Below are 24059 nucleotides of genomic sequence, written 5' to 3'. Positions count from 1 at the left end.
AGATGTGAATCTGCTATTCTCTCAGGTGGAATCAGTTTCTGTACCTGTTATAGGAACTGATAGAGTCTAAGTGTCTCATGGTGTTGAATATGATTCCAGTGTGTAAATGTATGCTTTTCCATTCAATATGGCCCCGAAACATCAGCCAAGTGCTTCACATGGCACACAGCAGAAGAAATGGTAATCTGTTCTGTGTGGGAGGAAAAACTGTCTGAGGTGGATTTATTGAGAGCTGGCACTGTATCGTGCTATGCTTTAAAGGCAATTTAAGGCTTTTTCAAGGATTTTAGCAATTTCAAGGATTATTTTATCTCTAATTGATTTTGCCTTACGTGCTAAAACTGACTTTAGAACTCAACCTACGTAGAAGATACAAGTCCATTCTTGCATATTTTTACATCTTTCTGTAACATAAAAAAGGTTTTGCCATTAATTAAAGTGTATTTCCACATTAATAAATTGTTCACTTGCTTGGTACAATGTATGACTACTCTTTGTAATTATTATCTTTATACCCATAAATGAAGGAAAGAACAGTATATCCTAGATATCATATTTATTATTATACAGAAACACAACTGTTCTTGATTTTGTAGTGATGATTTGTGTTTTAGGGCCTATTACTATTGATTAATTAAAGTTGTATCGCAGTACATGCAGTTGTCAAAGACCAAATCATTTGTTTTTCTTTCTTTTTTTTGAGACAGAGTCTCACTCTGTTGCCGGGTTAGAGTAGATCCTGCCTCAGCCTCCCGAGTAGCTGGGACTACAGGCATGTGCCACCATGCCTGACTAATTTTTTCTATTTTGTAGTAGAGACTGGGTCTCGCTCTTGCTCAGGCTGGTCTCAAACTCCTGAGCTTGAAAGATCCACCCGCCTCAGCCTCCCAGAGTGCTAGGATTACAGGTATGAGCCACTGTGCCCAGCCCATCTGTTTTTCTATTTGGCTTTATGCCAACTGATTGATAACAGCTCATTTTTATTTCTGCTTGTATACAGGTATAATAATAATCAAATGCTATAGTATTACTGTATAGAATGGTCATGATGAGATGCATGGAAATAAGTGAAAAATATTAGATATGTAGTCTGTTCTCAGAAATACATTTTTCTTACTAGGAAAAACAAGACATGTGCTTATAAAGATAAATAATGCAAAGCAGTAAAACTAGTACCCAACTTTTGTACACCTTTAGCACATGAATAGTAGAACAGGAAGAGAATAGGTTTTGAAAGCTGATCCTTGTTGACATTCTGGCTCTATCTCTTAGCATATTAACTATGGAAGTATAGTTAATTGTTTTTAGGTTTATTTTATTTTCTCTAAAGTGTAGATAATACTGACCTTGAAAATTAAATGATATATATGGTACAGTTTTTACTGTAGTGTCTGGTATCTGATAGGTAAGTGGTCAGTAAATGCAGTTGAAGATGATGGTAGTGAAAACAGTGATGGTGATGATAATGGGTACTCATGAGTTTGCCATCTGCAACCCTAAACACTTCTCTTTTTGTATATACATTCAGGATTTTTCCCCCCTCACTCCTCCTTTCCTCTCACCCCTGTGCCCCTCTGTTGTCTTGACAGCTTCTTCTCTGTAGTTTTGTTATTCTAGCATGACTTTATAGCCTATGGGAAGAGCTGTGAGGAGAGAGGTACAGCCTAGGTGGCTCTGCTGTTCTTGCCTTAACCTCCGGAACTGGTCTAGGTGTCCCAGAATTGCTTTCTCATTTCATTTTATGTGTATATTTAGGACCCATCCTGCACTTTTCTACAAATTTCCATCCTAAATTATTTGATAAAACCTCCAGAGAGATTGATTTTTAGGCATCCTTTAATTAGATTCATTTATTTCATAAACATTTATTGAAAGCTTTTTATGTGCCATACACTGTGCTAGATAGTGCAATATAAAGGTGAATAAAACAAGCTTGTTTCTCTCAAAGAGGCTACAAACTTGGGGAGGAAGACTGGTGAGTATATATGCAATATGCTGAGAGGCCTGTTAGTTACATGAAGAAAGTATTGTAGAATGACAGAGGGAGGGAGAGATATGGGGAAATCTAATGGAGTCTTTACAGATTAGATGAACTGGATTTGAGAGCTACTTAAGCAAGCATGGAATGGTGTTTGATGAAATAGCGAAACCAAAGGAAAGTTTATTTCAGTGCCTCTAACTTAGGATCTGTGTTTGAAAAAGGGGCAGTTAATAGGACTGAATGCCCTGCTCAGGAGTTTGGATATTGTCTCACAGGAAATATAGAGCCTTCATAGGTTTTTGCAGGAAAGTGAGGCACTTTCAGATCAGTGCTTTAAAGAAACATTATCTAACTCTTGTAACAGAAGATGAATTGGAAGTAGGAAATACAGGAGGCAGAAAGGACCAGTTAGGTAATGATGAGATCCTCATTAGCAATGAATTTAGGGATGAAGAATACATAGATTTAGGGATGGACTTAGCATATCTTGATGAATGACTGAATGTGTGCAGTGAGTGAGGAATCAAGATATTTAATTAAGAGAGCATTAGAGAAGTTTCTGGGAGAAGATCATTTAGTTTCACTGTGGTGAGTTTGATGTGTCTGTAGAATATCCTTGTTAAAATGCTGTTATGGAGGTTTAGAATGGGGAGAGACCAACTGATGATGTAAAATGACAATTGCCTGAGAGAATAGCTTGTGTATCACAGGTTATTGCTTATTAAAAGCTCAAAGTGAGAAATAGGCTCAGTGGGGTGGGGAAAGAACAGGATAATTTGATTAGAAAGGGAGACAGACATCAGTTAAAGAGGTCTTTGGAGTAGTCTATGTGGAAAATGATAAAATCTGAATTACAGTAGTGGCAATAGGAATACAAGAATATAGAAGAGGTATTATAGGGGTAGAATTTACTGGATTTAGGAACTGAATGTATTTGGAACAGTAGAAAAAGAAAGGAAGTATGAAAGATGATGCTGGTTTCCATCATGTATGACTAGGAAAATGATGGGGTCATTAACATAAATATGAAACCCAGAGGGGGATATATTTTTTGTTGGAAGTGAGGAGTGAGTAAGAGATATAATAAGTGATTTTATGCATGTGATAAGGCAGAATATTTAAGCAATTGAAAATGGCTATTAATCTTGCAATCATGAACACAGATGGGGGAGAAATTTTCAGATCATATATGCTTAAAGAATAGAAACCATGGGAATGGATTAAGTTGATGAGGGAGAATGTGTGGAGAGGAAAGATTAGAAGATCATTTCCTTTGATAAGAGAATTAAAGGTATCATGTAAATAAACAGAAGAAATAGTAAAAGAGATAAAGAGAAGAATCAGGAGAATGTTATATTTTACCAGCCATGGAAGAAGAGTTTTAAGGAGGGCAAAGAGATTGAGGAGGATGAGAATTGAACAAGCCCCTTTGTCAAATAGAAGTTGATCAATAATTTTCAATTGAAGGTTTACTAGAGTAGAGTAATAAGGAGGTAAGTCAGATTGAATGTTGTTAAGGAAAGAAAAAGTGGTAAGAAAGTACATTTGCTGCCTACATTTTCTTAACAACCTACTCACCTACTCTTTCCTTATCAACTTCGAGAGTCAAGAAAGAGGTTGTTGAAGCAGTTCGTAACCCAACTGTTCACCTCTGCCTCCTACCCACACGGATAGTCACACTCCTCTGATATAGATTTGGGAAGGAGGGGAATTTGTTTCTAATATACATGTGGCTCTCCACCAGAGGGTTGCCCCTCAGCACAGCTGCCTCTGCAGAAACATGCTCACTGCATGGCTGCTCACCTGAGAGGACCACTGGGTACAGTTCTTTTGTAAGGATTTGGTTCATTTTCCTGAGGCACAAGTAAAGGGATGAATAGAGTAGGTAACACTTCTTACTGCTCTCTGACCCTTTATTGTGCATGTTACCATCACAGACATTTATAAAGGTCAGATTTGACTGATGAAGGTTGAAGTATATAAAAGGAATTAGAAGGTAGAAAAATATTTTAAAATATACATTTTTTTACATGGCATGGTGTTATCTCATTAGTGCTGCTCAGAAAGGTTTATTTAGTTCATTTCACAACACCCTAATTAATTCCAGTAGAGAAGCTTTAGAGCAGCTAATATTAGAAACAAATGTGCAAGATAGGGAAGGTTAGAGAGGGCCTGAATCAGGATTAGGTGAGACCAGTGCAGGAGAACTTTGATCCGGTAGTAAGATCTACCATTTATTGAACTCCTACTATGTGCCTGACTCTGTTAGTTTCTGTACACATTGTCATGTTTAGTCTTCATTGCAGTTCATTGTGGAGGTAAGGTTATTCCCATTTTGCAAAAAAGAAAGAGACTTTAGGTTGATTAAGTAATTTTTAACCTAAAGGTACACAGCAAGTTATAAAAACTGTGCCTGTCAAGTTGACTGCAAAATTAATATTGTTTGGCTTTTGTTAGGTCATCACTGCTACTTTATTTAATATTCTCCTCAAGTCTATTTCATACAACATGAACCTCTTTGGTTGATCCTTTAGAGCAGTTTGTATGTTATAAATCTGAAATACAGATATTCTAGAAAAAGTATGAAAATGTGATAGCATATTTGTTGATCATGTTTTCTCCTCTAGGTGGCCATATTAATCTTCAGTGTTTTTGGAACTACAAAAAGGGAAGACATCTGTAAGAAATTTTTCTAGGAAAAATAAACATTAAAATAATATATCAAATTCCATTTGTTCACAGCTTTATTTTTACTGTGTTGTGCTTAAAATTAAGAACATTTTCTGATAAATGTCTCTTATTATAAAAAGGTCAGAGTCAAATATAGTTTGTGGATATCTCGTTTAATTGCTGAACTAGACTAACCTTTGAAATTCCATTCATGCTAATTAATACTTTCCATTTTTATAGAAGTCTATTAAAGATGATTCTATGTAAAGATCAGAGTTAGTGTAAAATTATTAGAATGTCTTCATATTATTTATAGCTTTTCTTTTTTTGGAGGAGGGCTTAAAAACAGAAGTTTATTGTCTGATAGTTCCTGGGGCTAGAAGTCTGACATCAAGGAGTTGGCAGGGCTATGCTCTCCATCAAGGCTCTAGGGAAAGATCTATTCAAGATCCTCTCCTAGCTTCTGGTAATTTCATGGTTTATGGCAGCATAACTCCAATCTTCAGATAGAATTCTTCCTGTGCATGTTTCTATGGACAAAATTCTCCTTTTTATAAGGACACCAGTCATGTTGGATTAGGGGTTAATTTTACTCCAGTAAGAGTTCATCTTAACTAATTATATCTGCAACAACCCTATTTCCAAATAAGGTCACATTCTGAGGTACTAGGAGTTAGGACTTCCACATGTGAATTTTGGGGAGACATGTTTAGCCCATAACAAATGGAGTGGGAAATTTTTGAGGCCTGAAGATTTGGTAAAGTTCATTCCAGAGCTGAGGGGTCAGAAAAAGCATGCAGTGTGTCATACATAATTGTTTAGTCACCTCTTTCTACAATCTTTGGTTTTTTAAGGGACTATATGAATTATCCATATATCTACCATAATGTGCCATTCCATTTTGATTGTGGTGACCTATTATTGCCTTATCAGAAAATGTAAAAGAGTGCTGGCCTCTAGCCCCTAGATAAGCTTATAACCAAAAGATTATATCAACACTGCCACTCACATAAATATTAAAATACAGATTAAAGAAATGTTGTACAATTAAGATACAGCCAAAGCAGTGACAGAGTATTTGTAAATATGGAGAGTTGACTCTTGTTGTCACATGAAGCTAAGTAGGACAAGAGCTGAAGAAAAATCATACTAGTTTCATAAAGACTGGCCTCCTGAAGGGATTTCAGGTAGTCTTCACAGAGAGAGAACATGGGAAGCTCAGAGGAGGTTAAACTGCTCAGATGACCTGGCCTCCTCTGAGTGAGATATTAATGATTCTCATTCCACTAAGTAACAAAGTCTAAAAGCTTTAGATCCCCTTTCAATGATTCTTAGCCTTGAAAAATTGTGTGGTTTAAAGTTTTTTATTTGAAATATTGTTGATATATTGTTTCCTAGAATTACTTGGCTAAAAAAATGTCTAAATCCAGTTTAGAATAAATATTGATAAGGGAAAGGATCCATGTCATTATTGGAAATTTTCTCTGACAAATGAATGTCAGCATTTCTTTCCAAAGTAAGTTCTAGTCCAAAATAATCAAGTCAACAATATTTATAGCTTTTCATTTGTGGTTTACCATGGAGATTACCAAGCTTTATATATTATGGCAAGCTATATTATCAGAATTATGTGATGTTATTTTTGGGGCATGTTAACTTAAAATGTCATTAAAAAATAATTTCCAGCATCATCTATGTCATAGTTTATATAGCTCATATATATACACACACACACACACACACACACATACACACATACACAGACATCTCATTCTCTTTATGGCTACATCAGAAGCTCTGTTCTATTAATTTTGATGTTATCTTAAAGTTAGGGCTACTAAAATGTATTTATTTATTCCTTTTATTTAAATTTTACTTTTATAATTAATACTTAAGAGTAATAAATTCTTGATGTTTATATTTCCTTTAAGTGCATTTTAACTGTTTTATAAAGATTGTGCTATTAATTTCCACAGGATCTTTTTGTAAATTTATTTTTTATTTGTATATATTTATGGGATATCAGTACAGTTTTGCTTCATTGATACATGTTACATTGTGGTGATTGTCTATCATTCCACACTTGCTTCCATGTGTACACGTTATTTAGCTCCCACTTATAGGTGAGAGCATGCAGTATTTGTCTTTCTGTGTCTAAGTTGTTTTACTTTCTAAGTGAGAATAAATAATGTAAAGGAGAGAAAACCATTCTTTTCCTCTTTACTATGGACTACCATGCACTTTAGGGGCAAGTAGCAGAGAATAACTATGTGTGGAAGTACAGTAGGACAGTAATACTTAGTGGAGAACTTAGTTGCCATGGTGGAGTTTAGTCTCTCCCATTTTTCTTTCTCATATTGTCATTCCTTTTCCTGAAGAATAATGCCATTGGAATCAAATGAAGATGCTAGATTATGAAAGATTAAGTACACTGCTGTCATTTGTATCTAACTCAAGTATTTTTGTATAGTACCAACATAATAGAGTGACATCCACACAAAGGAATTTCAGTGGCATACCAACCAGCTGCTACCACAGTCTTAGAAAAATAGCCAAATGAGCAGCGTTTTCTACCAGTTCTTCCTTTGTCTCTTCTATTACCTTTCTACCACCATCTATTACCCTTAGGTTGCCCTAAGTATTTCATCAGGTTTATCCTACTCAAGTATCTCTTATTCTCAAATCTTGTTTTCTTCTCTCACCAGTAGAAAGATTCTTTACCATTAAAAGTTTCTAAGTTATCATTATTTTATTTCTAAAAAAGGAAGTAAACAAAAGGAGGCAGAGGAAAACCTAGTTAATCAGAACATTAAAACATGAAATCATAATTATTTGTTTATAGTATTCATCATATTTGCTTCTTTCATTTTTCTTATAAGTAATTTTGACTCTGCTACTTGATAAAAAAGCCAATCACTGAGAAATAGAGTATAAATACTTACAAATAAATACTGGAACTGAAGAATGTATCAATGCTATTGGTTTCTTATTTTTAAAAAAATTATTGTGAAGACTATAGTTAGAAACTGATTAATTTCCAACACTGTTCTCCCATTTTGCTCTTCCATGTTTCCCATTCTACACATTACATGTGGTACAAACTTACCTATGCATTCGAACTCTTTTTATCTATTCTCTAAATTTATCGTAACACTTCTAAAATTACAGCACTTTTTTAGAGTTTACTTTAAAACTGAGCTTTAGCCTGGACAAGGATCACTCAAATATCCTTTCTCTCCAGTTTCCACTATACAGTACAGGCTAGAATAAGAATTAAGGGAGAAAAAAAAAAGTAGAAGTCAATTGTAATAGTAAAAGCATAGACTGAATTGTTTGGATGATGATGCCAGAAGGACATGTTCTGTCTGTCCCATATTTGGGCAGATATTAATCATGGTTTGAGTTTTGAGAAATGAAAGGAAAAGAGATTGACTGAATACAAACTTTCATTGAATAATGGGGTTAGACGATGCAACTTGAGTTAGAGATGTAACTATACAAATTATAAATTATGGTAATGTAGATATTCTTGTTGCATTCATGTTGAATAATTACTAAGCCATATCTAGGAGGTGAATATCAACTGAATTATCAGTTTTTGGTGAAGTGAAGCTGACATTCTATTTATTTTAATTTTGAAATTATGAAAAATCTCTCATCTAAGCAATCTTAATGTGGAGCTCTCTTTTTGAGACTTTGTGCCTTTGAGAAAATAAATTATGTTGAAATTTCTGATGTGTGAGTCATAAATTACCTTAAGAATCTAAGAGGTGTTTTGATGCCTTAGAATCTCTTTCATCTTGCTTGATATGTACTCATAAGGATAAAGATTTTCTTAGAAAATCTGTTTATATTTAAATCTGTGAGTTGTTGAGTAATGCCATCTACCAAAAGTAAGATCATTTAAATGGATTTTGAGTCATAGTAAAGCAGTTATTTAATATCTAGGTATAATAGTTATGAAAAAGTCCTTTGATTTTTACAATTTAAACAATCTTTTGGTCATCATGCCTTATTTCAGTAGTTGAGTGAAGAACATATCATGGGATTTTGGTTGTTGGTAACTTTGGAAATGCTTCTTTCATTAAGTATAAATTTAATTAAGCATCAACAGTCTATGAGGAAAATATTTATACCCTTAAGCTTTTATATAGTTTCATAGTAAACAGCTTTTTAAAGGTGATTGATTAAAATATTTTGGAAGTCTGAAAAAATCTGTATTTTAGTACATTGATAAAAGGTTAATTACAGTTCTATAAATATCTATAGCTATAATTTATTGATGATTATATGGTAAACACTATTTTACATACTTTACATAAATTAACTTTTAATCTTCATAATAATCCTAAGAGACAAGTTCTGTTAGTATCCATATTTTGCAGATGAGGAAACTGAAACACAGTGAAGTTAAGAAACTTGTCTAAGGTTAATTGCAAGTATATGCAAGAGTCAAGATTTAAATATAGGGCATCTGTCCTCAGAACTAATACACCAAATTCCTCCACTGAAATACCTTAGATAATGTAATGTGAGAAAATGTCTTTTTGTGTAAATTTTACACCCAAATAAATTCTTTATTGCTACTTTTATTGTGTAACTAATACATGTTCATTATAGAAAAATCAGAACTTATAGGTGAACAAAAAAGAGAATAATTACTCATATTCCCACCATGAGAACACCGTTGCTTCTACTTTTTATACTTATATAGACATTTTTCTTTGCATATATATTTTAAAATCCAAATGGGTTTCTATTTTACATAGTGTGTTTTAATCTGCATTTATGCTACTCAAATATATAGTTTTCTATGCCAGTATATATCTTTAATATCAAATATACAAATTGTACAACATATTATTATATGATATAACATATTAGTAATTTTTAATTACTGATATTTAGTTTGTTTCTGATTTTTCCTCATGGATAAGGATGTTCTTAATAATTTTCTAAAACTTGACTTCTTTTCTACCATGTTCCTTGGCATTCTCTTTCCTGCAAGACTCTGACTTGAACTTCACTGCTCAAAGGTGTTTTTTTCATTCTGTGTTTTTTATATAAGAGTTCTTCCTGTGATTTTTATGTGTTTGTGTTTTGTATTGTGGTGAAAATAATTCAAGGTGCCATACATTTTTGAGGGGATTATGCTAACCCAGAGGAGATATTGAAAATATTTAACAACTGGTATAATACTATAAATTAATATATGAGTCAAGAGTAAATAAAAATTGAACAATATATTCATTTTACTCTGTAGATAAATTAGGGTTCATCTATTATAAAACTAATTACCAAAGGGTTAATTGTAATAAATCAAATTATTCTTGTAATTTCAAAATCATTTAACAATTTTTAGGAAGTGTTGATGCAGTCTTATGTTTGCTACTGCTAGATAAATGATATGCTTTTCTGAACCTTGATTTGACATTAGGAACTATCTCAAACTCTTCCAAATAATTCCTTATTACATTTTCTGCCATTACTTGACTTGTAATCTCAACAACTAGAAACCTTCTCTTAATGTTAATGGTATTGGTCAGCTTTATCAGCTTCTGCTGGACTAAACAACAATTATATGGAAATGTTTTCTAGACTGTATAAAACTGTCCTATTTTTTGGCCGGGCGCGGTGGCTCACGCTTGTAATCCTAGCACTCTGGGAGGCCGAGGCGGGCGGATCGCTCAAGGTCAGGAGTTCAAAACCAGCCTGAGCGAGACCCCGTCTCTACTATAAAAATAGAAAGAAATCAATTGGCCAACTAATATATATATATAAAAAAATTAGCCGGGCATGGTGGCTCGTGCCTGTAGTCCCAGCAACTCGGGAGGCTGAGGCAGTAGGATTGCTTGAGCCCAGGAGTTTGAGGTTGCTGTGAGCTAGGCTGACGCCACGGCACTCACACTAGCCTAGGCAAGAAAGCGAGACTCTGTCTCAAAAAAAAAAAAAAAAAAAAACTGTCCTATTTTTTTCTATATTCGCTATCACTAGTACTACCTAATGCACAAAAATAATTTATTGGAAGGATATTTAGTAATGCTGAACTTAATGTTTCAGAATAGATGGGTGTGTGTAAGAGGCAGAGGGACAGAGCAGACAGGCACAAAAAGAGAGAGAAAGATGTGGAAGCTTTTTTTTTTTTTTTTTTTTTTTTTTATAAAAGTATGTTTTGCTGAAGATGTGGAAGCTTTGTTGTTGAGCTTTGTAGGTTTGAATCCTGGTTCTGCCATCTTCTCTGTGCTAATGTTTTCTGCTTATCTGGTAAATTGTCACGATGATACTTTAATACCCAAAAACCCCCCACAAATATTCTTTTATGACAATGCCAGCCATTGGGTAAGTGATAGGTAAGTGTTAGCTGTCTTTTTTATCAATAAAATTTAATACTATTATGATGGTGTTGACCAGGCATTCAATGAGTTTGTGAAACTCAGAACATTAAAAAGGGGTCCCTATCTAGGGACATCTTTCCAGCCCCAAATTGGTGGGTTTCCATGATTTTTATCCTGCTATGGGAGTGTCTACAGTGCAACACGAAGTTGATGCCTGTGGTGACTTCCATTACTCTCTTAGTTCTTTCAGAACCAGTCCTGTAGAGGCCACAGTTATTATGAGGAGCTATACAAGAGAAATGTGGGCAGGCAGTAGGTGGTCTCAGATAGGCATTGACCATTTGTCCACTGGGATGCCAGTGCCTAGGCTGTCTCCTTTGGAGTCTGTGGGGACATGTAAGGACTAGAGAAGTGGTGGGTGCTACAGCAGGCCCTGCCCAGGGCCCCTAAGGGAGCCAGATAGGAGGCTTTAGGCCAACCCTCTCAAGTCTTTGTGGAGTTCAGGAAGCGGAACTTGTTTTGGCTACTTGCTTAGGTGCCAAACAGCTTCAAAGGTTTCCAAATGAGGAAACCAAAGAGATACTGGTGCTGTATGGCTGAATGTCATTCCTGAGCTGATCCCTGATTTTGGTTTGATTATTTTTAAAATAGGTGAAACCCTGTAATTTACAAAAATATTCTTTCCTAGAGGAGGAAGTGTGCATGTGTTATGGGGGGTGAGTATATGCAGTACATGAATGCTTAATATCAAGGTATAGAACAATTTGTATACTATACTGCCTTTTATCTAAGAAAGGGGGCATCTATTTATATTTGCTTATATTTGAAAACAATGGAAGAAAAAACAAAAGCTTAAAAAATTATTACCCATGAGGGAGGGAGGGACAAGGTAGAGGAGATTGTAAAGGTTCTCTGCTACTTGGGTCTGGTGAGATAGAACACTCTCACAAGTTAGGCAGAGCAACTTTATTACTCACAGATTGGCAACAAGATAAGCAGAAGCCTAGGATCCATGGTGAGCCTGTCCTCAAAGGCTCAGGATAGCTGCCCAGGGGTGATGGAATCTCGTTTACGTGTTCCCCCACCACTTACATATAGGGGGGACCCCAAACACACCGCACTCTGGGTTTTATACTCCAGGGATACTGGGATCTCTGAGCCAAGCATTGCTAGCCTCCTATTCTAGGAGGAACTGAGAAAGTAGCCCTGGTTCTGGACAGTTCCTTCTTGTCTCAGGATGTTGCATTTTATGTACATTCTACACAGGATTCCTCAAACTACGGCCCGTGGGCCACATGCCGCCCGCCTAGGACATTTATCTGGTCCGGGTGTTTTTGCCACCACTGCCTGTCCTGCTTAGCAGCTGACTCCTCCTGGGCCCACAGTGCACACTCTCCAACAGTCTGGGGGACAGTGAACTGGCCCCCTGTTTAAAAAGTTTGAGGACCCCTGTTTATTGTGAGAACAAATGAGCAGGAGGCACAGAGAAGGAATGGGTGGGCCAGGGCCATCAGGGTCTGTCCTGCAGGGACAGGGATGGAAGCCAGACTTCTCTGACAAACCTTGTATTATGTAGTAATAAAACAAAATTAAATTTAAAAACACATTGCCTAAAACCGAAAAGCACAATGAAATAATGAACCTAACCATATATTGATTTAGCTTAGCCATATAGAGAGGGATGTCTAACTTAAAAAATGTGGAAGTTGGGTTAACAGGAGGTTGTTGTCATGGTAATCCAAATGATTGTCTCTACTGCAATGGTAGCAGTTGGGATGGAAGTAGGGAGATTTGAGATAAATTTTAGAACCAGAAGTAACAAAGTTTGGATTCAGTACGAGGGCTGACAGTGCGAAATCTATAAGGTTTTCCGCTTCCTTGAAATTTCCAGGAAATGATTCTCTTTAATAATAAAAAAATCTACTTACTGAATATTTCTAAATTTTCAACGTGTTTAGATTTTAAAAGAATATTCAGTGCTATACACATTTGGTTGAAAGCTTCTAATTTGGTGAAAAATGTGGAAATTAATTTGATCAGTGTAAATTAGTCAACAAAATCTTAATGTATTATAAAACCTTGTCAAACCAGAATCTGTTTATTCAAAACAGTGCTAAATACAAAGTAAGTGCTTTTCCCAAATTAATTAGATTTATATTAAAAAAATGAGATGCTTTGAATACATTTAATTTATAGTTCATTTATTTCAGACCCTTACGTTTCAAATTAACACATTTAAAAATTCATAAGTTTAGTACACTTTCAGGGAGAATACATTCTTTTTTGTTATTTTTGCATTCATATGAAATGAGCTTTAAAAACAGAATAATGCTACCAGCATTTTTGAAGGAATACTTTTTCCTAAAAGATGAAGGCTGTGAACAAAAGCCTCCTCTAGCCATTTCTTATCTCTGAAGTAATAGTAAAGGTACTTAATAAACAAGAACGATTTTAATCAAATGAAATGCAACTTCTTAGCATCATGTTTTGGTTCAGAATAACATTTGGAGGTAGTAGTTTGGAGGTGTATTTATCAGTAATAAATAGTAGACTGTATGAAATCCAGTGAATTTAATAAATGAGTAAAATCATATTATGTTAAAACAACATTTTGTAAGTCTTTAGGGAATATTTTATAATCTTTATTTCTAGTCTAGGTAGAATATTTTTAGGCTAGAATATTTAACTTCTGAATCTTTGGAAAATCATCATTATATTTTCTTTAATTCTGAAGTGTTTGGCAAATTTTATTGTATTTTTTATTTGTCCTAGAGGACTATATTATTTTTATATCTTGATTATATTTGGTAATATAAATCACATAGTACAAAGAAAATTACTTGACTTATCTTAATAATTGCTAACATATACTAAGCATATTCTTCACTAAGTAAGTATTTTTTTAAAAACTGCTTTATTGAATTATGTTTTACATGTAAAATTTACTCATTTCAAGTATATAATTCAGTGATATTTTTAGTAACTTTACTGAATGGTGTAACAATCACCATAAATTATTTTTGGAACATTTTCATAGCCAGTCAGATCTCTCATGCCCATTTACAGTTAGTTAATCATCGCTATTACTGTTAGTACCAAGCAACCACTTATTTACTCTCTATAAATTTGCCTATTCTGGATATTTTATATAATTGGAATCATGCAATATGAAGTCTCTTGTGTCTGCTGCTTTCACTTAGCATGTTTTTGAGGTTTATCTGTTGAAGTAGCATATCAGCTTTTCCTTTTTATTACTAAATAGTACTTCATTATGTAGATATACCACCTATTGTCTATCCATTTCCCCACTGATGAACATTTAGGACATTTCTAGTTTTTGCTATTAATGCTGCTGTAAACATTCCCATGTGAGTCTTTCTTTGAAAGAGTAATTATAAGTAGCTCCATATCTATGCTTTTATTTCCTTTACTTTATCCTTAATATAACTGAGAGTGCTAATTATATCTTAGTTGTTTTTAGAAGATTATTGAATTTTCTTGTTGTCTGCTACTTATGTTAAATTTTGAACCCTTTTTGTGTATAGTCAAATTTCTTGGTTTGTGGTCTGTACTTAAATCAATCAGGAACACTGTTGTCAAACACAATGCTAATAGTAACTCCTTGAATTCTGTTCAAGTTCTTGGTTAAATTACCCTTTAATAAATGAAGTTAAGCAATTTATTTGGATTCTAATTATAGAATTTTCAGTATATTCAGACTCTTTAGTTCCCTCTTCTCATGGTAAACTGTTTGGAGCCAATTTTAGGTTTTAAAAGCTCTCTAAGAACAGAAACAATGGCATTCTAAGGCAATTTAAAAATTAATAAACTGTTAACAGGCAGGAAACATTATAAATGCTTAGGAGTCCATTCAGTAGGTTGCTAACAGGAAATTAATGAGCTGTATTAATTAAATTTTTAAAATAAAAAATAGTTCCACATGCCTGTTAAGTTTATGTTTCCCTTTTATGAAAATTTAATTGACCTTTAATGTTTACCTTTAAGTTTTAAGTGTAGTATTAAATGCCAAGGTCATTCTGTCATATTCTCTACATTTTCTTGTGACTGCTACTAGTATTACAGTTTTATACAATATCCTACATGACTACAAGTTTTCTTTCCTTTCTTTCCTTTATTGACACATAAAGACATAGCTGAGATCAAAGATGTCCATGTCACACAAAAATATGGAAATTTGATATCCATCCATACACTATTGATATAAAATTTTATTTAACTTTAACTTTTTATGTTCATACATAGAAGTTAGTATTGTATTGTAGAAGAATCTTTTTTGTTCTTTTATTACAGTGAATCACAAATTTATGCCATAGTATTTTTTTGATGCCTGTTATGTTACGCACAGAGATAGAAAAATAATTGTGTAAGAGAAAATAAACTTTCTGCTGAGTCTGAAAAGCAGCAGGTGGTTTGTGTGCTGTAGTAGTAGTAGTAGTAGCCGTAGTAGTAAAATATGAGACTGAAAAGTTAGATTAGTATAGATCATTTAGGGTCTTAGCTGCTGGGCTAAGCAATTTGAATTTTTTTTTTTTTTCGACAATGAAGGCCATTAGAAAATTTTTAAGTAAAAATATTATATGACCTGACTCTTGTTTTAGGAAGATAATACTATAAAGTCTATGAAGAATGGATTGAAGATGTGAGAAGTGAGAGGTAGGAGGATTAGTTAACTGTTCAGAAAGGAATTTATTAAAGTAATTCATGTACCTATTAATAAATATATAAAAAGCCAACAGTCTTCTTTTTTTGTTTACTTCCTCATTTTGGTATGGAGCATATCTTCCAGAGAAATAGTGTATTGGAAATGAGCTTTTTGAGATGCTGCACATATGAAAATATCTCTGTTCTGACTTATAATTGGTTGATGATTGGCTAGGTATAGAATGTTAGTTTGGAAATGATTTTCCTTTAGAATTTTGAAGTCATTGCTCTATTGTCTTCTCACAGTGTTGCTATGAAAAACCTGTGCTGTTTTGGTTCTCATTCGTTTTTAGATGCTATTTTATTTTCTCTGCAAGTTTTAAGTATATTCTTCTTGTCCCCTGTATTGTGAGATTTTGTGGCAAGGTACCTTGGGTGCAACTTCTGTCATTCTTAATGCTCCTGCACTTGGTGGGCCCTTTCAGTCTGAATACTCATTTTTTTCAGATAGGAGAAAATTTTTTGAATCTTTTCTTTTAGTTTCCTTCCATTATCTCTTTTTTCTGACATGCCTATTAGTTTGGTATTGAATATCCTAGTTTCTTCCAGTACTTTGACTTTCTGCTATCACATTTTAAAATATCAAGCATTGTTTCTCAGTCTCTGATGGTTACTTTCTTACAGTATTTGTTGTGATTTTATGATCATAATATCTTTTCATCACTAAGGATATTTTTTTCTTTTATCTATTAGAAGCTTTTTTTGTTTGTTTGTTATGTTATCTGTTCCCTTTTGTTTTGTTTTATTCTCTTTCATGTTGGAAGTTTTCAGATTCTTTGTCATGTTTAAGAGTGATTCGTGTAATAGAAAAGCAGATTAGAAACTGCGTGGCAGGGCTGAGTTTGTCAGTGGTGGTCTTCACTGTTAGTTGATTGGGAAGGAATATGATCATTTCCTTTGAGATCCTCACTTGTCAGTGTTTTTAATTTTTCAGAAGAACTCTCCATTATTCTCATTATTCTGCTTTGGTGAGAAATGTGGTGTTTGACTGCTAGCACTCTTGGAACAGAGTAATAAAAGGTAGCTGAAGGTTTCACCATTTGTTGCATAAATTCTCAGTTCTGCTTTTAGTCTGATGCCTCGTCCTCTCTCTCCCATTCCTGATGTTCCTTACTTGGATGCCTTGATGCTTAGTATGGAGGACATAGTTTGGGGCAGGGTGTTGTTATTGTTATTGTACAGGCTTTCTTGTGCCTGCTCTTGTCTTCAGCACACAACTCACCCACTACCTTTCATGGTACCGGATGCCTTCAATTCCTGAGCCTTCCTGGAACTCTGTGGAGTGACCTTGTTTCTCATCATATTCTGATTTGTTCACCTGAGTCATGAAATAAATAAGCTGTGGACAAACTTAATTCAGATCCCATCTTCAATGATTATTATCTGCATGACATAGTTAACTTCTCTGAGTCTTTTCTTAAATGTAAAGTGTGACTAATCATACCTATCCTAAAGAGTTATTCTGAGGACTGGAAACACTACATGTCTTAGAATATAATGGTTCTGAATTAATGGTAGCTATTAATATATTTGTATGTATGAAAGGTATTTATGCAATTAATCTATAGGTTTAGACATTGCTAATTTTAATTTGTTGAAAAAAATAAGAGTTCATAACTTAAACTATATTAAGAAATGGAATAGGAATTTGGCCTTGAAAGGAATATCAATTTTTATTGATATTTGATTGGTCAAGAGGACAAAATATCTTTTTTCCTATCAGATGTTACCCTTAAAAATAGGATTGTCTCCCATATAAAAAGTTAATTCCAGGCCGGGCGCGGTGGCTCACGCCTGTAATCCTAGCTCTCTGGGAGGCCGAGGCGGGCGGATTGCTCAAGGTCAGGAGTTCGAAACCAGCCTGAGCAAGAGTGAGACCCTGTCTCTACTATAAATAGAAAGAAATTAATTGGCCAACTAATATATATAGAAAAAATTAGCCGGGCATGGTAGCACATGCCTGTAGTCCCAGCTACTTGGGAGGCTGAGGCAGAAGGATTGCTTGAGCCCAGGAGTTTGAGGTTGCTGTGAGCTAGGCTGACGCCACGGCACTCACTCTAGCCTAGGCAACAAAGCAAGACACTGTCTCAAAAAAAAAAAAAAAAAAAAAGTTAATTCCAGTTATAGTTATTGGTTAGATATCAATTAAAATTTAAATTAAAATGACTTCCCAGTACATGAGTGGATTAAGAAGATGTGGTATATATATATATACCATGGAGTACTAATCAGCCATAAAATAATGGTGAACTAATACCTCTTGTGTTCCTGGATAGAACTGGAAACCATTCTTATAAGCAAAGTATCACAAGAATGGAAAAACAAACACCACATGTACTCATCATTACATTGGAACTAATCTATCAACACTGTGTGCACATACGGAAATAACATTTGTCAGAAATCCAGCAGGTGGGAGTGGGGAGGGTAGGATGGCTAAATTCACACCTAATGGGTGCGGTGCACACTTTCTCGGGGATGGGCATGCTTGTAGCTCAGACTGGGGTGGTACAAAGGCAATATATGTAACCAGAGTGTTTGTACCCCTATTCTGAAATAAAACAATATATGTTAAAAAATGACTTCCCACTTATCATCACCAGTTCACCTTTAACAAACCTTTTGGTAACCACTTCTAAACAAAGGTATTTCACTTCTTACTGAACATTTAAAAATACCATATAAATAAGATTTTTTATACTATATTTTAAAAGGTTTCTTTTGCTTAAGGCTAATCTTCGATTTAAATTTAAAACTGTAATTAAACAATTAGAGGCAAAGTTTGCTTATTTTAAATTCACTTAAAATATTGATATAAATTAACACATAGTGCTGTATTTTCCTAGGGTTATGTTCTTTAAAGTACATTTGATGACATAGTATTACAAAAAGTGTACTCACTTAAATATTTCCAGCATTTAGCCTTATGAAGCTATTGCCTCTCAAGAGCTTTCAGTGACACCATGGGTAAAGGAAGCAATAGGGTATGCAGTTAGAGAATCAAACAAAATAAAAGGCAGTTTAGAAATCCCCCCCGAAATTCCACAGTAGTTGGCCATTAATGAGTTTTGTGGATCCTTGGTGTAGTGGTTTGCTCCTTAACCCTCAGCTGTGGCCCGGTACTGGTCAGTGTAGGAAACGGGCTACACATCACTGCCTGAGCTCTGCACCACACCAACCCCGCCCCCACCCTGGGTCCATGGAAAAATTGTCTTCTATGAAACTGGTACCTGGTGCCTGAAAGGTTGGGGACCACTGCTTTAGTAATAAGATAAAATGAAGGGCAGGCAATAAAAATGAAGGGAGAGATCTAGCTCCTTATTTCTTCTCTTGTTTAAATAAATTAGACCAAAGGGTTCTATAATACTAAAAAGTTTTCTTTTGAAAGCCTCTAGTTAATAGTATTGATAGTTGAAATCACAAGATTGGAGACAAACTCGAGCATGAGCTGGTATAAATATCTAAATTAACCTTTCCCTGTTCTCCCATTGTTTAACACCTTCTCTAGTTAGCTAGTTCCCTGTGGTCATCATGCCTATTCCTGGCTTTGTACCTTTGTTGATCCTGTACTCCAGTTTGGAACATTGCACCCTCTTTCTGCCTATTTAGTTTTGCATTTCAAGGCCAAAATTAAGGCCAACTCCTGCCATGAAACTTTCTTGCCAACACCCCCACAGATTGTTCTTTCTGTTCTCAGAATTTCTGTAGCCCTAGATTGCTTTGGGTACTCTTTTGTTATATGCATTAACTTATCTCACCACATCAATGTAAATTCCTGGTATTTTACATAGTACTTGCTAGTTACAAATTTAATAAATCAATAATTTTTATATTTAATTGAGACAGTCGTGAACCTCATTTTTGTAATTAAAAGCTCTTTTGCCCTCATTACCATGAAGTATTAATTTTGTTAATGATTTATATATTTGGACTACTTGAGTTTGATTCTTTAACATGCTTTATGCTCGCCCTAATTTTACATTCATCCTGATTTGCCACAAAATGGGATAATAAATCATTTGTGTTTGACAGTTAGCTATACTCCTAGTTCCTTATAGTGTGACAACAGAATTCTCTTTCACATATGCAGATTTCTTGTGACTCAGGGTACCGAGGGTCGTCCTTCAGAATATATAGAATACATACACTATCAGTCCCTGTCTCTTCTTACATGGGCATTTAACTAGGTAGTGCCTCAAGGTCTATACCTACAAAAGATTACAGTGATGTTTGGGGAAGATTATTTATCCCTATATTAATTTTATTAATTTTGTAATTGGGATGTCTAATGGGACTTTTCCTGGAGCTTTCATTATTCTGGAAGTAGTAATAAGGACTCAAAACTGGAATGGGGAGGTGATAGTACTCCATCTCCCCACCCTCTATCCCAAATCTTGGGCTAACCACTGACAGTCTGGATCAGGCACTTCCCTAAGTATTATGAGGTAGCCCAAACTGGTTTTATTCCTCCTAGATATCATTCCAACTGCCATGCCCCCACTCCCATCCCATAATAAATAAATGGGAGACAGGGGAAGGAAAACAAAAAACTTGGAGTTTGAAAGTTGGGATACAGTATGTTAACAGCTCTTTGTAAACAACATGTGTATGTTTCTGAGACTTCATGTGAAGGAACGTGGAAAGTCCAGGAAGTTGTAAGAGCTATTGGATTGACCTGGCAACCAGCAAGCCAGCAGATGCTCTACCCAATTAGGAGATTGGAAGCATGAATTGCTGACCACAGGGAAAGGGAGACTTGGCTGCCTTATTCTGAGAAGTTTTCAGTAATGGAGGAGGCTGACATGAAGCTGAACATCACCCAGATGAATTATATGCATCATTCATGAAGAAGCCACCATATCAGCAAAAGCTACCACAGCCTTCCAGAAGTAGAGTGACGTTTATGGTACCTTCCTAGGCAGTCATAAAGCAATTCCAGCAGTTTCTGCTATTCCTTTTCCTTACCCCAACTCATCAGAGTAATTAGAGATGCAAAAGAGATGGGAAGAAGGTATCCTAGAACTAAGTCACCAAGATGCAGGAGTAACTTGGATTAAAAGTGCAGAGCTCATTTTGTCTCCCACTCAAAGTTCTATGAGCAGAAGCTTAGTTGGCATCAGAGGGAGGGAATAATAAAAGCTAATACTTATATAGTACTTGCTATGTAACAGGCACTGTTTTAAGCCCTTTACTTATATTAATTCATTTAATGTTTTGACAGATCTGTGAGCTTTGAACTATTATTAACTCTGTTTTACAAGTTAGAAACTTAGGAATAAAGACAAGATTTGAGTTAGACCTGGGAATGGAGTTTTAAATTCTACTAGCTTGAGATTCTTTAGTAATAGAAAGTGACTGGGAATGAATGAACTCTAGCTTGAGATCAAATTAAGGACAGGATGAGGGAAATTCAACATCATACAATTAAAAGAGATTAGAATAAAAATTAAGCTGCTTCATGTTATACTCTGTTGAGTGTAGACTGTTTAGTAAACTGCTTACACATTTGAAATCAGTTGGATTCAGCTTTAGTATGTTTATAATATATGTAGTATATATAAACATATAGGGTATCATAAAGATATACATCATAAAGTATCAACCATATTCTATAGTTAATGGAGACTAGAATTAAAGCTATAGAGAATATATAATTAGTAACTGGGGAATTAATTTGGTGGTTAAGGATTGATAAATTTACCCCTAGTAACCTCAATAAGAGAAATTTTATATATATATGTAAATTCTAAATAATGGGAATTAATAATATAAATAATTCTTAATAATGCCAGCTTTGCCTACTCATACACTCTAATCTCTTGCATTTCTCATTCCTTCTATTTTAGGAAACCCTCAGAGGGTACCATTTGTTAACTGACAAGTTAGGCCATGCTGCTTCATACTTTTTGACCTCTGTTGTTCTAATGTGTTCTTTTTTGGCCACTGCTGCTACCTAAAACACATTGTCAGCACTGTTCTAAACTGTACTGTTTGGCGTCTTCCACCATGGCACTCAGTTATTGCTGTGACATGACAGCTTAGCATTCTTTTGCAAGTGAGAAAAAGAATTCTTCTTCTGCATTATACTTAGTTTGAAGAATCCTCTGTCAGAGTTGTGGGCTCTAAGGTGTTAACAGAGTTTAAGGAGGCTGTTCTTTCAGTTCATGCACAGCATGTGTTTATTTTCCCCAGGGTATGAATGCATTGCCAGAATTGGCAGGTGGAATCATTTACTGGCCACCATTTTGTACTAGGTGTCACTACCCTAGGCCCTATAGAAGATACCTCCTTCCCTTATTGTGAATGTCCAAAGTGTCATTGCTCTTTTCAGAAATTTAGGTTCTCTCATTCACTTTGCCCTCTAGTTTGCCAGACATGCTTGCATATAGTCTTTACTTAAGGTACTTTCCCTGGAGGCTTTTTACTTTCCCATATAAATCAGTGGGTACAAGTAGATCTACCGGGGGTGAAGAGTGGGGAAATGGAGGTAGGGACTGGGAGGTGGGAAATTGAGGGATAAAGGGATCATCTAATTCCATGTAGGAGATGTATCTAAATTTCAGCTCTAGTCTAGCTTTGGCCTCTGCTACATCTACATTGAAACTTTGTGTGCAACATCATTTTTTTCCTTAAACTTAAGGTAAGTTGTTAGAGCCACCGTGCAGTTGTACAGGTCTGTAGTCAGCAGCCTTGTAAGTGGCAGACATGGCTTCTCATCTTACCCTTCCTGTAAACTGTTACTTTGTCACAGGCTCTCTGTGCTTCCTTTTACAGAAATGTTAGAATTAGGCAATATGATCTAAGGTTCATTCCAATTCTCACATTCTGAGGTCCTATAGTCCTAAGTAAAACTGTTAAAATTTCGTTTTATTGCTTTGATAATTTCCAGTATGATATGCAAAGTTATTTACAACAAATAAGCTATGTATGCAGTTTATACTTCATAATCTTTCATTTAGTTCTTTTGTGTTGGCTACTTTTCTGAAACTTACCATTTGTCTCTATGTCAAAATTAAGACGACAATACTATGCTCTTTGAACTTTGGTGTAATACTACAAATATTCCAAAGTAGGTTTGTAAATAAAGGAAGAAAACTCTAAATTTATCTTTAGAGAGCTTTAAATATTACTTGGTTGTATTTGTAGGCAAGAAATATGGAAATTTGGAGGGAAATATGCCTCTAAAAGAGAAAAAATATCCAATCCATGATCTATGCTGCTGTTATTGCTAAGTGAGATCAGACTTCCTTTTTAAGGGAAGTTTTCCATTTGCTGTTGTTATTATTATTATTTTGAATTTCCATGCATCAGTTTCGCTACCTTTAATTGGTGGTTGAATTGCTACAAAACATGTTTTTCTACTACTTTCTTACACAATACTTACTGAACAGAATTGGTCAACAGTGTTACCTATAAGTTCCTAATTAAATTCAGGTCTTAATCAATGAAGACATCTTTGATTTATTCACTCTGTCATCTGAACATTTGTTTAAGTTTTTCATCTCTACAAGAAAACTGAAAAGATATATTTTGTGTACCTGAACTAGATTCTCTGCTTTCATTGAGAGGATTTCCATGCCTTTACTGTATTTCCCAAAGGCCTGCCATTTAATCTTTTTTTCATTATCTCAGATACCATTGAATCCTTTCTCTCTATCCCATTAATTTCATCTTTCATATTACTGCACTTTGACATTAATGGACTGTCATTGTAGAGGATATTATGTTTGGTATGTCTGTAATATTGAATAGGACTAATATGAAATTTTCATAATTGAGTTGGGTTGCACGAGCAATGATGTCGTTCATATCTGGAGGGTTTCTTTAAATGACGAGTCAAATTTGAAGCTTCTAGGAAGAAAAATTATCAAAATATATACATTTATTCTTGCTTATGAGAATTTTAATCCAGAGGCTTATCACTTATGTGTCCCATTTCAAGTTATTGGTAAATATATATTTTTTTAGGAGCCTAAATAAGTTTATAAACTAAGACGCAGTTATTTTTCTTATTCTTTTAAAAGCAAATATCTACTGTAAAGGTAACAGAGACTAAAGTCTGGAATAATGGATATTTAGTGTTGTGTCTTAACATGATTAGCCAATAAACCTCAATCTAATTTTGATAGACTCAAGCTTTTCTAGGCCTGGGCCATCTAGACGTATTATTCATTTTAGAAATTTAGTAGTGGTGTTTGTATTAAATATTTAAGGAATTTAAATGAAACTAACTTTACTGATATAGAACCATAATCTGAATTTAAGTATAAAAAAAATGACCAGTTCACGGCATAACGTAGAGCTTTGATTTTGTAATTTTATGTACATTTTGTTTGTTGGCTAAAACTTCA

The 24059-nt window shown here is 34.7% G+C and overlaps 1 protein-coding gene across 6 annotated transcripts in view; it reads left to right on the top strand.

Annotated features, from left to right (window-relative positions):
- The window catches only part of SYT14 (synaptotagmin 14), a 154336-nt gene that overhangs the window by 52958 nt on the left and 77319 nt on the right, over window positions 1-24059 (top strand). The gene's annotated exons all lie outside the window — the stretch shown is intronic.

Source organism: Microcebus murinus, chromosome 23 (assembly GCF_040939455.1).
Source record: "Microcebus murinus isolate Inina chromosome 23, M.murinus_Inina_mat1.0, whole genome shotgun sequence".
Taxonomy (NCBI): Eukaryota; Metazoa; Chordata; class Mammalia; order Primates; family Cheirogaleidae; genus Microcebus; species Microcebus murinus.
Note: the sequence above shows the minus strand (reverse complement) of the source record. Positions and strands in the feature narration are given on the sequence as shown.